Source organism: Bos mutus, chromosome 15, assembly GCF_027580195.1.
Source record: "Bos mutus isolate GX-2022 chromosome 15, NWIPB_WYAK_1.1, whole genome shotgun sequence".
In the NCBI taxonomy this organism is placed as follows: Eukaryota; Metazoa; Chordata; class Mammalia; order Artiodactyla; family Bovidae; genus Bos; species Bos mutus.
The window spans coordinates 4811306-4828442 of record NC_091631.1 but is presented as its reverse complement, the minus strand read 5'-3'; the positions used below and the strand labels follow the sequence as shown (position 1 = coordinate 4828442).

Here is a 17137-nt window from a genome sequence, read left to right as displayed (position 1 = left end):
GAAAAAATTCTGAAGAGGGGGATGGGGGGTTAAAGAAGGAATAGAAGTATTGTTTAAAAAAAAAAAAAAGTTCTATTCCAAAGCTAAAATCACAGTAAGACCAAAAGCACTAAGTTTAGTAACTGTTATGTCTAAGACTGTTTGCCTGTAAAATTATTATATATGGTACACTAAAAAGATAGGACAAGACTGAAGGGAGGAAGATTTACTTTTGAAATCTGAAAGTGTTCCATCTCCTCTCCCTGTCTTTAATCACCTATCTCCTCCCCAGTCAGCGTCAAAGTCCGAGCAGAAAGACATTCTTCTGTGCTCAGTTCTTTCAGCAAAAGTGTCAGCTCAGAGACATCCACGGAGTTTCTGGGACACACCTGACCAAATAAATCATCCTGTCAAACTGTGACCACCCTTTAAATCAGGTCATATTTTCAGGTCCCCAACTAGTTCTGGAATTTAAGTATAATTGTTAGTTGATAACAATATACTGTAGGTTGAAGCTTTATTTAGGTTCCAATGCTGATTTAAATATCAGTATGTTGAACAAATTCCAGTTCCAAGAGGGTTGTATCATCTTTGTGAAATTCACTGAGTTTTATCTTCATCTTTGCTCTAGTTTACTTAGGGTCTTCCAATAAGCCACCATGGCTCAGGTGGTAAAGCGTCTGCCCGCAACGCAGAAGACCCAGGTTCGACTCCTCAGTCGAGAAGACTTCACTTCACTGAGCGACTTTACTTTTTCACCTTTAGGGTCTTCCAACTATGAAGTGGCTCAGATGGTAAGGAATCTGCCTGCAATGCAGGAGATCCAGGTTCAATCTCTGGGTCGAGAAGATCCCCTGGAGATGGGAATGGCAATCCACTCCAGTATTCTTGCTGGAGAATTCCATGGACAGGGACAGAGGAGCCTGGCAGGTTACAGATGGTGGGGTTGCAAAGAATCGGACAGCATTGAGCAACGAATCCTTTTCCAACTATGAGGCAGAAAGGGGAAAGGAAGCCAGCCAGGCAGCTGCTGTGTGCAGATACACACACACACATACGTGCCCTCCCTCTCTCCCTGTGCCTTCTCCACCCCCCGCCCAGCTCCAACTATTTGAACTACGCAGCAGCTAGTTCAAATGGGAGATAAGCCTGCATTGGTAAACAGCTAAGGAGAAAGTTGGGAAGGAGAAAAAAAAAAAATCTAGCTTCCCAGGAATAGGAAATTTAATCTCAAAATGTAGGAAAAAGCCATCACCTTTCTGGAGGCAATTTTTTCACATCTGCAAAACAGGCCTCATGCAAGAAGGAAGGTTAAAAAGATAACCAGAGCACAACCATCCAGCAGTTAGCCCATACCTGTAGCTTTCCACCTCCCTCTCTGGACTAGTGTCTTCACTCTAAAAAACCAAGGAAAGAAAAATAAGTGGACCATGCCTATATTTCTCATAATTCCAGATACACAGCTTCTTTTCAAACAAAAGCCCCTTTGTCACCGAGACTGAAGATAAACAAACTCTCCCTCTCCCAATTTTAAAGTACACAATACACAATTACATTAACACCTCAAAGCTAATTTAAGAACACCATCAAGTTAAAAAACAGAGAACTAAACTATTAAAAGGTTTATTAAAAAGATGCTTACCCCAAAATGTCACCACAAATAGCAAATCAATGACTAGAATTTATGAGATTGAACTACAGCACATCTAGGTCACCAAAACAATCATTTTTAGCATCTGCTCTTGGGTGGGAAACTACCACAAAGCTAAAGGCTGTGTAATCCTTTTAGCAGTTAAGAGTGAAAGTCGCTGAGTCGAGTCAGACTCTTTGCGACCCCATGGGCTATACAGTCCATGGAATTCTCCAGGCCAGAATACTGGAGTGGGAAGCCTTTCCCTCCTCCAGGGGATCTGCCCAACCCAGGGATCGAACCCAGGTCTCTTGCATTGCAGGAGGATTCTTTCCCAGCTGAGCCACAAGGCAAGCCCTGAGCAGTTAAAGATCGTATTATTGATGTGAAGAAGCCATGCTATTTCCCCAAAGCAATCGGCCTGAGGGCTGGTGCTAGGTATAAAACTCTTCAAAAGTAACCCGAAGTTCCTGCCTTGTAAATGCATACTGATGGCCCCAGGATGGTGGTAAACCACTGAAACCAAGAAAACCAATCGGAAGATGGGGAAGTTAACTGAAGGTAAAAGCAAACAGGAACCAAAACACCAATCTATTTCATTTCTAAACATATGGAACAATCTTTCAAGTAAAGACTGCTTCTATAAAAGTTGCCCAAATTCCTACAAAAGTCCATCTACAACTCCTGCCAGCTGAAGTTCTGTCTGGCCCCGGCTACAGAGAACTGCAGAAAGTCACCAAGTCTACACTGGAAAGTGTCAAGAATTCTGAAAGACAAAGCCAGAACCAGAACTCACCATGAGACACTGCACTCTACCTACCCTCTTTGAACTCAAAGACATTTCTTGCTGCTGCTGCTGCTAAGTCACTTCAGTCGTGTCCGACTCGGTGCGACCCCATAGACGGCAGCCCATCAGGCTCCCCCGTCCCTGGGATTCTCCAGGCAAGAACACTGGAGTGGGTTGCCATTTCCTTCTCCAATGCATGCAAGTGAAAAGTGAAAGGGAAGTCGCTCAGTCGTGTCCGACGCTCAGCGACCCCACAGACTGCAGCCTTCCAGGCTCCTCCGTCCATGGGATTTTCCAGGCAAGAGTACTGGAGTGGGCTGCCATTGCCTTCTCCGAGACATTTCTTGAGGCATAAAATGGGTGCATGAATACTTAACTGATGCTTCATACAGACCTAACCAGTCTCCAATTTTGCTAATGAAGTAATGATGCTTCCAACCATCTTAATGCCAAGTTTACACTAAGACACACACAAAAAACCTAAAAGCACTCTCCTGGACCTGCCTATATCATCAAAAGTTATTAAGAGGAAAGGAACTTACTATTTCTAAGTTCATAACACCTCATTCAATCCTGTATCATTATGGCCATTCCAAGATGGGGACTACTCTCGGAATTCAGAAGCTAAAGTAATCTACTAAATCCATGAGCAATTCTAATTTCAGAGCCCACAGTCTCTCTCTCAGAAATAGAGAAACCATCCAGGCCGCACAAACTTGTATAGGGACAGTGTGTCTGTCTTGAGCTTGCTCTGGAGTGCCTGTTAAGACAGTAGAGAACAAGTTAGATGTCTGCTTGTCAGTTTTATTCTGGAAGAAATAAAGACCAAGGAGTCATGTCTCCTGATATATTGCATGGAAGAGCTGAGAAACACTAGTGCTGTGTGACCCTGTGAGACCAGACTCATACTGCATGCTGGCTGGGGAGCCTCCAGGACACAAAGAGCTAAATGCAGGCTGGGGTTGTTAAGGAGGAGCAACTACGTTAAAGTAGGAAGGACACACGTCAAGGCCCCAGCGAACATGGCAGCCCTGCGGGGGACTAAGAACACCCTGACTGCACAGCCAAGAGAAAAGGAAAATGGAATTATTTATTTAAAACACACATAAGTAGGAGATTAATCATCCTACTAAGTCACCCAAAGACTTTTTAAAGAAAACTTAAGCGCACAAAAAAAGGACACACTGCCTTCCTTCACACAGGCCCCCGGCACTTGGAGGAGGACGGTGGGCAGACTGACACACAAGGAGGCGTCCTTAGAAGCTGTCATCCAGCTTTACTTTTCTTACATTCTGTTGCCTTGTCCGTAAAAAACAAACGCTTTGGGGAGCGAGGAGAGCTATGTGGAAATTAAAAGCTTTAGGCGTGAGGGATTTTTTTAACTGATATTCTTTTTCTTTCTCTCTTTCTTTTAGGATTTATGACTTATCTGGCTGTGCCGGGTCTTAGTTGTGGCATGCGAACTCCTAGTGGAATCTAGTTTCCCTACCAGGGATCGAACTCGGGCCCTTGCACTGGAGCACGGAGTCCCGGCCATTTGACCACCAGAAAAGCCCCTAGGTTTGGATTTTCTACATCTTTCATTTATGTAGGGAACCAAACAAAATGCACTGCAAGCTGTGAGGAAGCCTGAACTGCCTTTGCTCTATGCTTCCCTGAGGCTCCACCAAGTCTGTTTCCATTAACATTATCTTCATATTCTCAATCACCATGTGCAGAGGCACAGAAGTAGTCTCAAAGAGTGGTAAAGTCGAAGAGTCAAGGCAGAAAAGGAGCACCAAAAAGGTAGGTGGGGTTGGGGTGAGGGGGCAACAGACAAGGATGGGGGCAAGACGGCACTGAGGGAAATGAGCAGGACTGTCTGCTTGCGATACTCACATGTTCAAAGCACGACCTGCTTGAAGAATTAAAATTATACTTTGCAGGTCAATGGTACAGAGGACTCTGAAAGGCAAAGTACTTATCCCACAACACACAATCTGGAAAGCATTTATATTTGGTTTTGGAATATATCTTGGAACATTTTTATATGATCTTGACATGTTTCAAGGATGCAAGAGTGAATGAACAGTATCTCCTCTCACAAGAATATCTGATAAGAAAGGTCTCAGATCTCCTACACACCTCCCATAGTGTAGGCAAGGTAATGAATCTTAGAGTTTTCTGCTGGCCTGTATGTTGAAGACCAAAACACAGTCCTTCAAAGGAAGACAGAAAGTCAACTGACTGAACAGCTCTTACACCGTGTGCACTGAGGCAGACTCCAGATACAGAGGCTGGTACTAGGCTCAGTGATGCTCAGACCTGCAAGAGGCCTAAACCCATGACTCCAGCCTCGCGAGCAAGTCCTCTTAACAATACCTGGACATGATTAATATGTTAATAATACAGCAGGGAGCTAAAGAAGAACGGAACAATGATCCAGATGAGCGGTTTTTGAAATGTTTTTAAATGAAGTGTTTTTCCCATAAACATAAAGGTGAAGCTGTTCAGGTGGAAGACAGACAGAGGCAAGGCAGACCCTACCTGTTTGCCTATTCTGGCCTCAGGGTAACCCGAGGTCTCCTGGGAAATTTGACAACAGGCCTGGATAATTCAAAACAATAGATAATTCACCAATTTTATGTCCAGTTTTGAGATGAATAGTTTCTTGAACAGATTTTTCTCTTTGAATCTAACAGGTTATCACAAATCAAGGAATTTAAGATGCCATCAATGGCAGTAAGTGTGTGCATCCTCAAACCGATGGGATTTGTATTTAAAATCTGTACACCAGAAAGTAGGGAGAAATCTCCAGTAATGTACAAGAGGCTACAATGACAAAAGTTAACACCTTCTGAGTATTTACTGTACACCATGTGCTGCTTTTTGGTCCTTTATATACTTAATCCTCCTGCCTATTCTATCTCTATTTACAGACAAGACGAGGCACAAAGGAACGAAGTAACTCAAGACCACATGAACCCAGGCAATGACGGAGCTGGATGGAATATAAAGAGCAGTAGTTGGACCCTTGAGTGAAAGAAAGCCTGACAGAAACACTGAAGCACATGGTAAATTTTCTCCTCCAAGTCCCATCTTTTCCAGAGCCTCTCCTTCACTCTAGCTGTCTATAAGGAAGATCCTGTGCAGAAACCACAGAAAAGACTGCTTAAACGCTGAGCTCCCAAAAGCCAAATCTGACCATTTTTCTAAGGCAAATCTTGTAAGTAGGTAAATGTCCGAAGTCTCAACAGTCCTGACAGATTTGGCTGGGGTTAGTGAAAACTTCCTGTTACTCAGGAGACATGTGACTCTGATCAAGTTCATTAACATCTCTTAAGGGTCGGTCTCACCTGTAAAAGAGAACTGAACTTTACCCCCCCCCACCAAAAAGGAACCAAATGGATGCCCAGAATACAACCAAGTCACTATACAAATCTCTAACTGGAAGAGGAAACAAATAATAGGAATGACTTACGAAAATTGTGCTCCTTTAAAAAATGTCTGTTACTTTTTAGATTGCATGCAATGCCCTCATGTCTGTCTTTCTCCTCCTGTTATGTGGCTGGTTCAATAAGAACGTTGGGCTTATGCTTTGGAAAACTGCATGTTCTTCCACTCCCATACCCTAAAAAGCCAAATAGCCAGATAAAAGGATCAACTCTGGAAGCTGTCCTACCTAACCAAGCTCTTCCTGATGCAAAACTCCACCAGGGATTACTGCTAAATCCAGCGGGGTTTGCCTGGATTGGCCGCTCTGTTTTCCTCAGGAACCTGTAGCAGGGGAATGGCAGTTGCCACCAGATCCTAATCCAGGATCTTAGGCACACATACCACAAGTAATAGTGAGTAGAATCTAATTCAATGATCTGAGCATTCAATGAAATAAAATGTGTAAAAGAACTCAGCAACAAATAGGTGGACGCAAGACTGAGAAACTAACCACTGTTTCGCTCATCTGTAAAATAGAGGCGATTAGGTAAATTAAACAGATGCACTTGAAACACCAGATAAATCCCCTCTGTCACTCTCCTCATTCCCAGAGCATCTCCTTCCGCAAAGTAAACGGTTTCATGTTAAACAGCTTGGGTCCTGCACTATATCAGACCTAGATCCTACTTGTCTTGGTCCGCAGGGGTAAACTCGACACTTTCTCTGTGGGGTGCATAAAAACCATTTACCCGCCTTATGACACTTGCTCTGTGGCTACTATTTCCATGATTCAGACTCAAGTTTGGGGTTTCTGATTCTTTACTGACTGAGTCATCTGTGTGTGTCCTCTTCTTGACCCTAGGAGAGAAGTTTATAAACAGATCTCAACCTCATCTCCTTCACCACTGGCCAGTATGCTCATCTCTTCTTTAGAGGCAACAACTTTTCTCCAGCTTAAAAAAAAAAAATGGTAAAAAACATATACACAGGGACTTTCCAATGCAGAGGGGCGTGGGCTCAACCCCTGGTCAGGAAACAAAGATCCCACATGCCGCAAGGTACAGCAGGGTCAAACAAAACAAACAATTTACCATCTAACCATTTTTGAGTACACAGTTCAGTAGTGTTAACACTATTATGCAATATAGCAACACTTTTTATTTAAAAAAACATGATAGTTATAAACATTTTCTTGTGAGCAGCGCATATTTAAGAATTAAGAGTCAGAGCTGGTATAAAGCCTGACTTTGCCAACATCATCTGTATGTAGAAATCAATAAATATAACACCTATTTGACAAAGCCAACATAATGATTAAATCTTCTGAAACTGTTACAAAAAGTGGTCCACAAAATAGAACGGTGCAAAAAAAAAAAAAAAGTTAAATGGTGGCGAGCTGGGCTATTCTTCCTTTCCCTGATCTGCCGTCTCATCTCCTGTTGGGTCGCATGATCTTTTCACATGATTACATACACATGGAAACAAGAGTTCACCTCTATTCCATTTTGGAGGTGCTCTGGTGAGGCAGACAGGAAATGCAAAATACGTTAAAAAAAAAACACCTCTTCATACTTCCTCCCCAAATACCTCTGCTGCTGCTGCTGCTGCTGCTAAGTCGCTTCAGTCGTGTCCGACTCTGTGTGACCCCATAGACGGCAGCCCACCAGGCTCCCCTGTCCCTGGGATTCTCCAGGCAAGAACACTGGAGTGGGCTGCCATTTCCTTCTCCCCAAATACCTCTCTCTCTAAGTAATTCTCAAATCCCCATTAAGTACTCCGCTCTCCTCCCCACCCAGCTCTCTCTCTGGTGGGGGCGGGGGGGGGGGGCAGTGAATAAGAACCTCATTCTGCCTTCAGCTCCTCAGTTTCCCTGGCAGCACTGTCAGTCCCGGCCAACAAAACTGCCTGGTGGTGCAGCAGCATTTACATATGGTGGCGAAGCTTACGTGTAGCTTCCTCTGGGCAGAACTGCTACCTCTTCTATGCGTCTTTCTAGTTTGAACCCAGTGTTCCAGTGAACAATGTTAAATATTTGCCTAGTGGCTTCTTCACCATCTGAGCCACCAGGGAAGCCTCCAAAGACACAGCAGTCCGAGGCAGCGCAGGGTCCCCACTGTGTGGAAGTGGGGGCACTGGGGAGAGAGGGCCTCGGGGACTGAGCCACTGCCGGAGCACCTAATCGCGGGGCTCAGCCATTCTCCTGTCCCGGAACCCTCACGTATCCTCTGCTGAAATCTGGCATGTTCGGAGACCGTCAGTTCCGCCTTGGTTTCCCTGCCCTGCCATAAGGCCAAATCTGCCTCATCTAGTGAGTCATTACTGCTCCGCTCTCCAACTGCATTCTGACTTCAGCCCACTCGTGCAGCTCAGGAGGGCTGTGCCATATGTTAGTGCCATGTAGACAGAATGTGACTGGGTTTTTTTCCCTAAAACACTGTCAGAGTTACTTTTTAAATTACCTTATAATTTTGATATCTCTGAAGAGTCATTTCTGTAATACACAACCTTCTGGAGATGACTTTATAATTATTCTTCTGAGTGCTCAAAAGAGATTCTTCAGCATTTTTAGTCCCATATTCCAGATGAGGGAACTAAAGTGAAGATATCAGATTGAGTGACGCAGGTTCCACAGCCAGCCAGTAAAATTTGTACTTTCTGGAGTCACGGGGCTTTATTTGGTAAAATACACCCGTTTGTAAAATGCGCTTTTTTTGCGGGGGGAGGGGGCACAATCAAAATATTAGTTTGCTTTTATTTTCTGAGGTGATTATTAAACTTTAGGTACAGCAACTACTTGGAATTTTTTTTTTTTTTTTTTTAACTACTTGGAATTTATTGGCTGATTCTTGTGACTGGTCTCATGACATCCACCTGAGTAGGTGAAAGAGAAAAGGACTGAATGAGAGATGGACCACAAATGTTCTTCTAAGGCAGAGATCACAAATGGGTGAAACTAACATTTTGAGAGTAAAAGAAATATATCTGGCTTACAGATTTAGCTACCATCACCACGTTCCCTAAAAATTTTTAAAAAGGAGGGGCTAAAAATAAATAAATAAAATAAAAAATAAAAAGGAGGGGTTACTCCTGCCTACTCTAGGCAACATGGCTCTTCTCCAGCAATAATGGTTGCTGGTTTTGATAGTTCAGCTTATCTCAGGACGGTCTCTTTAAATCTTCCCTTTCAGGTCATATGCTCTTCATTCCAGTAATTGTTTGGGCTAGTGGTTTGACTGCCACTGCATTAAGATCTTTCTACTCTGATAAGCAACAAGGTCCTACTGTATACAGCACAGGAGCTATAATCAATACCCTGTGATAAACCATACAGAAAAAAAATGAAGAATATATATATATATATATATATCACTTTGCTGCACAGCAGAAATCAGCACAACACTGTAAATCAAATATACTTTAATAAAAATTCTTAAAAATCTTTCTAGTCTTCAATAGACATCACTTGCAAAATATAAAAAATGATCTTAAGTATGTGTATCAATATTGACAACTATATATGCACTTTGAATCCAGCAACTCCAGTTCCAGAAACACAGCCTCCAAATAAACTCATACTTGACATACACAAAAGGCCATTCGTAAGGACACTGTTTATAACAGCAAAAAAGAGAGACACATACGCCTATCAGCTGGATCCTGGTGAAATAAACTAGAGTATAGACACAACACCTCTGTAGCTATTGAAGAGAAGAAGGTAGCTCCAGCGTAGCACTAAGTACTGACCAGGAGGGTGTGTTTGGACAGGAAGGGCCTGGGAACTCCTCCGTGTCCACTGGCACTTTCACCGCCAGGACCCGGGTTCAATCCCTGGAACTAAGAACCCACAAGCAGCGCAGTTTGACGAAAAAAAAATAATAATAAATAGAATATTTATAAAATAGAATAGAGTATCTCTGGAAAGATAAAGAAAAAATTACTAACAAGGTTGTAGAAATAGAATACTGACTGAATTGCTCACATGTGGATACGTTTTATCTATTTTACAGAAATTTTTTTTTTTTAAAGAAAACTCTTGGAAGTTATGAAAGACAAAGTAAAGAAAAATCCTAACTCAATCTGTTACAAACCAAGCATTTTGTTTTTCTACTTTTTTTCCTGCGTTCCAGACCTGTGTGGAAACAGCCAGGGTCCAGGTGAACCAGCAGTGTACCTACCACGTGTGAGCTGAGGGATTACACATGTGGAGTTATTCCAGCAACTTAACCGACTGCAAACCTTACAGCCGGCCTATTTACAGAGTCTGGAGCTATCTTCAATCACTCAGCTGTATATATATGTGTACATTTCTTCAATCAATCCTTCCTGCCAGGCAGAGTGCAACATTAGCTGGATTCCAGTAAGGAAGGCTAGGGACAGGGTGAGATAATATGTCAAAACAAGTTCTATAAATACAGCTTTTGGCCTAGTATCTCAAAAAGGAATCAAAACAGCTTCAAGCTTAAATAGAAAAATCCTACAGTCCTGCAGGAGGAGAAGACGGGAGGAGAAGGGGATGAGATGGTTGGATGGCATCACCAACTTGATGGACATGAGTTCGAGCAAGCTCCAGAAGTTGGAGGACAGGGAAGCCTAGCATGCTGCAGTCCATGGGGTCACAGAGAGTCGGACACGACTGAGGGGCTGAACTGAACAGTCCTGCCGTACCTTACCTTAAGTCTCTAGAGAACAAGCGAGGCCAGGGATCTGGAATCCTGCTTCTCACACTGTATCTTGTCTCCCTCTTCCTAATCTCAGGAGGTTAAGATCAAATTTGAGGTATCACTGAAGCCAGCGTCTTCCTATCTCTTCCCTTATCTTACCCCCACGCTACCAAATACATCAACAGTCTCTCACTGAGCTCACTTCAACTCTTAGGCAAACACGGCCAATATGCATCACATTCAACGGTCCTTCCACAGTACCTAGCATCTAACTTCTGCCATCTCCAAAATCCCTGACCAAGCAGCCAGGAACCCTGCCTGCACCATCTGCCCCAACCTCAACCTCAGCACATGGCGCTCACGCAGGACTCCTCCATATGGCCTTGTCTCAGGAGGCGTGTCCTCTTCTGCTGGAAAGCAGGAAACTCTACTCAACCTCTTTCTGTTAAGGTCATAATTCTACAAAACCAGAAACCACTTCATTCCGTGCAGATGCTCCCTGAAATACAAAAATTATACCTTTGCTTCAGCCAATCAGGGCATGTGTTTAGCATGGCTTGACTCATCCCAAAGGATGTGCAGCCCCAGGGCAAATTCTAAATATCTTTAATACTGTCACTTTTTTAAAAAGTGACTTCAATTTTCATGCTTTCATCACTCTCGAACTGCGCTCCTAACAATTATCATGCTTTCATCACTCTCAAACTGTGCTCCTAAAAGTGCTTCTCACATTTAAACACCCATTTATATGATCTCTGTCACCTCCTTCAAATCACTTCTAAAAAAATCCCACTGTTCCACAAAATTAAACTTGTCAGTGCTTTGATTTCATTTTTACAAAAACAAGCTCCTTATAAAATGGGAGAGCTATCCATCAAAAAATGCACATAGAGAACATCTAACTCTCGAAGCAGAGGGGGTACAAAAAAGGCCCAATCCTTGTCCTTGTTCAGAAGACAAGATTACACAAATAACAGACTCCGGACAGCATATACATAAGGGAAAAGCATATATGGTCAGGAGAAATCTGTCATCCATTCAAGAGAGACAAGCACCACAGGAGAGCGGGAGAGCGGGTTCTTGGGCTGCTGTCTAAACCAAACTTCTGTGCTAGTTAATCCCACTGTCTAAGATTAGAATAACATTTTTGCTACCCTCTGCCGAAATTACTCTGCCTACCAATAATTCTACCATCATCATTTCTTTTGAATGTATATTATCCTGTTACCATCACATAGATTACAGCTAATGGAGCAGGCAAAATTTGCCAGGCTTCGCTCCCCATGCTCCCCTACGAAGGCATCTCTTAAAGACGGGTAGTGTAGGGCCCCAGAGTTAAAGCAGCTAAAATTAACTCTGCTTTCAGTATCTTCAACACACAGTCTGGCACTAGCAGAGATAAATTACTAATCTGGGGTATGCTTTGCAGGCTCACCACTTTACTTGCCTTCCAGCTTTTTATCATCAATAAATGAATTAGTTGACAGTGACCTGCAAAACCAAAGTCATATATTATAGTCATTTTTAGAAGGAAATTCTAAAATGAAACGGGTTAGATGATTCATGATTCAAAAATCTCCAAATAAAATTCAGAATGTTTATAAAATTAATAGTCAAAAGTTGACTACAAGCCAGTAACACACCCGACCCTCAGACTCTGGAGTCCCACCACTGTTTCTAGTTCCAGTGTGGACCTTACTAGCCATGTTTAGCTTTGGGTAAATTGCTTAACTTTTTTATACCTGTTACCTCATCTGGCAAATGGTCACAGCAACTGTATCTACTTTAGAAGATGTTTGTTTGAATTTAAAAATCCATGTATATAAAGCATTTAGACCCGTGCCTGGCACACACAGGGTACTCCTGCTATCAGGATCACCCCAGGCACTGAGCTGGCACCTATGCAGGACAGGATTGCTTCTCTTCAAAATTGAGTACCTGAGATATTTTTCTATTATTTTTCAAATTCCTTTTCTATTGAGTTTATTACAGACTATTGAACAGAGTTCCCTGTGCTATACAGTAGATCCCTGTGGTTATCTACTTTAGATACAGCAGTGTGCGGATGTCAACCCCAGCAAAATGGAGTACCTAAGATTATACAGAAACACCTATTAGAGAGAGGGAGGGATGGAGATACGAAGGCAGTGACTGGCAGACAAATCTTCAACTGTGTCTGTTAAGAGTCCAGTGTAAGTGTAACCTTCATTACAAAAGACTGAACCACTTGTTCTAAGAGCACTTATTTATTTATAAACATTTATTTATTACCCGCATTATACCAAAAAGGGTTTATGGAAGCATACAATGAAAAAATACCAACTAATAAAACGAGACCAGGGAAATTATAAAAGTTTTTAAAAGATCAAGAACAAAGGAAAAGCTGAAATAAGAGATGTGCTAAATCACGGTGTCCTTTACTGAGATTAAGCTCTAAAATCTGAGAGCTGCCACTGATTTTAATCTCCAGGGACAGCCCCTACAGAGACTATACAGTGACTCACGGTATAAATGAGAAAACATTAGTAGAAAGATGACATGAGACAGGGACTAAGAGTTGCCAAGGAGAAGGTGAAGTCAACTTAATGACACACGCAACAGAATTTTAGAAAGTCATTAAGTAATGAGACCCATGAGAGAATTAGTACCAGGTCCTGGCCCTACACCAATACACACCCCTGCAGCCAACAACGGACAAGTCACAGGCAAACAAGTCACCAGACGACAGACTCAGGGACAGACTCCTGAGTGATCGAAAGGCAGACTGCATCAGTAAATAGTCACACGGAGCTCTGCAACCATACTACACAGCCACAGGAGAAGCTGCCTCAGTGAATGCATTTCTCCAGCATTTAAAGGCCTTTACCTTCCTCACCAGCCAGTTACAAATATGTGCAGCGAAGTGTCTCATCCCTACTCAGCTGACAAGTTCTATTCCCAACTTGGCATGCTTATGACTCACGGGGGGTTGGGGGAGGGGAGTAAAAGGCAAGTGTAAAACAAAGAAACCAACTTGAATTTAGACTTGAGTTGATCAAGAATGAGGCATGTATTTCTGTCTAATTAGAATACCTTACAACAAAGCAAGAGAGTACTCCTTAAATATATAACAAACCCAAAACTCTTTGAAATAATCTGAACTCTTGTCTACATGTCATGTCCTTAAATAGACATGACACCAAAAAAACATCATGAGCCTTCTGTAAGGCCAAACCAGACAAAGCCTTCTGAAACGGTGCAGACAGCATCGTCACTGTGAAGCCCAGAGAAGCGGGGCATTTCCCAGTTCCTTTTCCAGGAAAAGGTCAAAGGAAGAGGCTTAGCCCCTACTTATAAAAGTGAAAGTGTTACTCGCTCAGTTGTGTCCAACTCTTTGTGACCCCATGGATTGCTGCCCCACAGGCTCCTCTGACCATGGGATTCTTCAGGCAAGAATACTGGAGTGGGTAGGCATTCCCTTCTCCAGGGGATCTTCTGGACCCAGGGATCGAACCCGGGTCTCCCGCACTGCAGGCAGATTCTTTACAGTCTGAGACACAGGGGAGCCCCTCTTACAAAAAGATGTGTATGAGATCATTTCATAAGGAGGTAGATGTCTCAGCCTTTTTTACTCAATTCTTCTATCAGGAAATTCACGTGCCAGGAAAGGAAATTCACTTTCACCCCAAAGAACTGGGCTTTGTGACTAGTGAAAAACAACAGGGAAAAAACGCTACAACTTTAATGAGAAAAGTTTCTAAGAGAACAAAGTCACCTCTGACACTATGTTAATCAGTCTGGCATCCTCTCCCTAATATATTCTGTTAAATAATACAAATCTTTCCTCCTCACCCCACCCCCAAGATTCTGAAACATTCTTTACCATGTATAACTGACAAAACAAGGCAAACAGGTCACCTCTTTAATCTGAAATCTCAGTCCCCGACAGAAATGCACACAGACAGACGCATGCAGGTAAGAGACAAACTGCGAGCCGGGGCCGGGCCCTGAGCCGGCCCAAGCCAGGATGGGCTGCCCCTGTGCTGCGGTACAAATATAGAAAGCTGAAAAGTGGAGCAGCAGCTACAGCAGAACAGATCCTGCGCCGTGCTCAGGGAGGGAGGAGCAGGGACCTGAACAGCTTTATCCATACATGGTTGCTGAAAGGGGGCCACCAGTGAAAGCCCAATTATCTCACACACATGCATTGTGTTCACATGCTCCAGACAAAAAACAGAGGCAACACAGGCTGCTACTTGAAGAAAGGTTTGAGATTCTATTTCAGCCAAGGAACCTCCCAATAATTTCAGTCACTTATACATCAAGAATCCCTCTGCCACAGGAGACAGAAAAGACACTGTGAGCACTTTAGTTGGTCAACGTCTTACCAGGTCAACAGCAGCCACCACAAGGTTTAATTCATCATTTAAATTCTGGAATTTAACATGCAAAAAAGGTTATTCTGCATCTGTGTGAAGGCCCCTTGGCTGGTGTCTTCAGAATGAAAGTCTCATTCCAACTCTCAAACTAGTTTTGGGTCTCTTGTTCTCTTCTGATTTACAAGTTAAAATAAATCCTGATATAACTTTTACAATGTATAACTTTTAAAATGTATTTCCCAGGATGCTGGCTTATATAATCAGACGTCAAATGTTTATGTTCTAAAAATTATTCTGCTTGGAACAACTCATTCACATTCATCTCAATGTAAAGTATATATGAAAAGCTTCATTTGTGGCCAGAGTGAACGCTCCACAGATAAGAAATGCATGGTTTGAAGGAAAAAAGGGCGGGGGGTTGGGGGGCAGAAAAGGAAAGAAATGCATTGCTCATGGCCTCAAAAGATTCTGTACTTTAGCTGTCAATGAATCAACCAATATTTAGTGTGCATTTTAATATCTTTGATGACAAAACACTTGCTAAGTCACCCAGTCATGAAGGGGAGCTCTGGAGAAGACAGCATTGCCTAGCTCCTCTCTATCACTGAAATGCCTGCTTTATGCGTGCGCACAATCCTCCAGCTTATGGGACATAAGAACTCAAACATACTGGGTAGCACCCCAGCAAAATGCTTTCCCTAAAACTAAAAAAATGAAAACCCTTAAAATTAATTGGTCCACCGTAATTATTTACTTTACTGTATTTCATAAGTAAACTAACCATTTGAAATCTTCTCTGTAAAAAAAAAAAAAAAGGAAATCTTCTCTGTGCCTTTTGTACATAATTCAGTACTGACAAGCAAAAGGCCCAATCACAGATAAACCGATCTCTCAATCCCACCTCCTAGATCTCCTAGTGCAAGGCAGAGCCTTGTCCATACCCTGTTTGATGTGCTTGAAAAAGAGCACAGCAGGATTCCAGTAGTAGAGGCATTCCAGGCATGTCCCACAAAACACAGATGTGCAAGTGTTCAACATTTTATTAAAAATCTCTGAGCCGTGTTGGTGGCTTATACATTTAATTTATTCTGACCGGGCCTGTTACAGCAACTTTGATTTCCCAAAGCAACTTTCATTTCCCAAAACGTAGCATACTATGGACTGATAGGCTACTTTCTGGATGACATCATAGCTTTAATTATCCATTAAGATTACTTATGTAAAAATAAACACAATGCAAAACATCACAACTATATATACCAAAGGTGATTAAAGTATAACCACAAAATCAACATGGCTATACACACCTATAGTTTGGCCTTTGCCAAGTCATTTCTTTCCTGATACCCACATCCTCAGGTGAAAAACGGCACCGGGCCAGATCAGCAGTCCGTGTTTAGGGTCCACAGACCTACAGAATTCCCGGGTATTTCACAGATTCCATAAACTTCACCATACTATGCACAAAATTTTACATACATATGCAAAAAAATTTATGTACTTAAATTGTATTTGTAGGGAAATAGTTCCATAGCTTTTTACCAGATTATCAAAGGGGGTCTATGATGCAAAACAGGTTTAAGAATCAAAGAGCAAACAATATATAGTTTGTTACATCTAACATCCTGTCATCTCCTCTTCTACTTCCTAGTCCAAAAAGAATCTTCATGACTAAACCTAGTCAAGAATAAACAAGTCACCCTGGCCAAGAAATTATTCAAAATAATATATTCCAATTCAAGCGGAATCTGAACTGTATGACAGACTAACATCATACTTCTTTTTTAAAAATTCTCAAGCTACTGTAAATCAGCCATACCTCAATTACTAAAAAAAAAGAAGTCTAGTACAACAATTGGTTCAGGAAAAAAAAATTTTTTTTTTCCCTAAGAAAATTTTACCACCACAGCTTATCACAGGAGGCTTACACGAGAGTGGAATTCGGTAGATGTGCTTAGGGTTGTCCCACCAGACAGGTCCTCTCTTACCACGTATACTGTTTTTTCTAAGAAGGCAAGGCTTCCAGTTTCCTACTGCTAATTCTATCCTGTAGCAAAGTAACAGGAGACAGTCAGAGAAAAAACTAGAGCATGGAAGATTGGAATAAAGGAGACTGATAACAGAGAAACAAAGAAGCTACCCATCCTGTCAGCAAGAGGTGATACCTGAGAATAGACACTGACTAATATCTCAATTTGTAAAAAGTGTATTAGATCAAAGAAAAAGCTAGCCTACCTCTAAGACAATAAAAGAAAAAAAATGTGTCTGTTACTGAACCATTTAAGCCTGAGATTTTTAGGTTCTCATG

General features: G+C 42.2%; 1 protein-coding gene across 13 annotated transcripts in view; it reads right to left on the bottom strand.

The window, feature by feature from the left end:
* CELF1 (CUGBP Elav-like family member 1) overlaps positions 1 to 17137 on the bottom strand; it is a 65085-nt gene that overhangs the window by 31328 nt on the left and 16620 nt on the right. For 3 of the 13 annotated variants that reach the window (XM_070383350.1, XM_070383349.1, XM_070383348.1), the window contains one exon: positions 1336 to 1376. The exons of the other annotated variants lie outside the window; for them this stretch is intronic. The gene's annotated coding sequence lies outside the window, so the exon portion shown is untranslated. The remainder of the gene's footprint in view (positions 1 to 1335; positions 1377 to 17137) is intronic. 13 annotated transcript variants of the gene reach the window in all.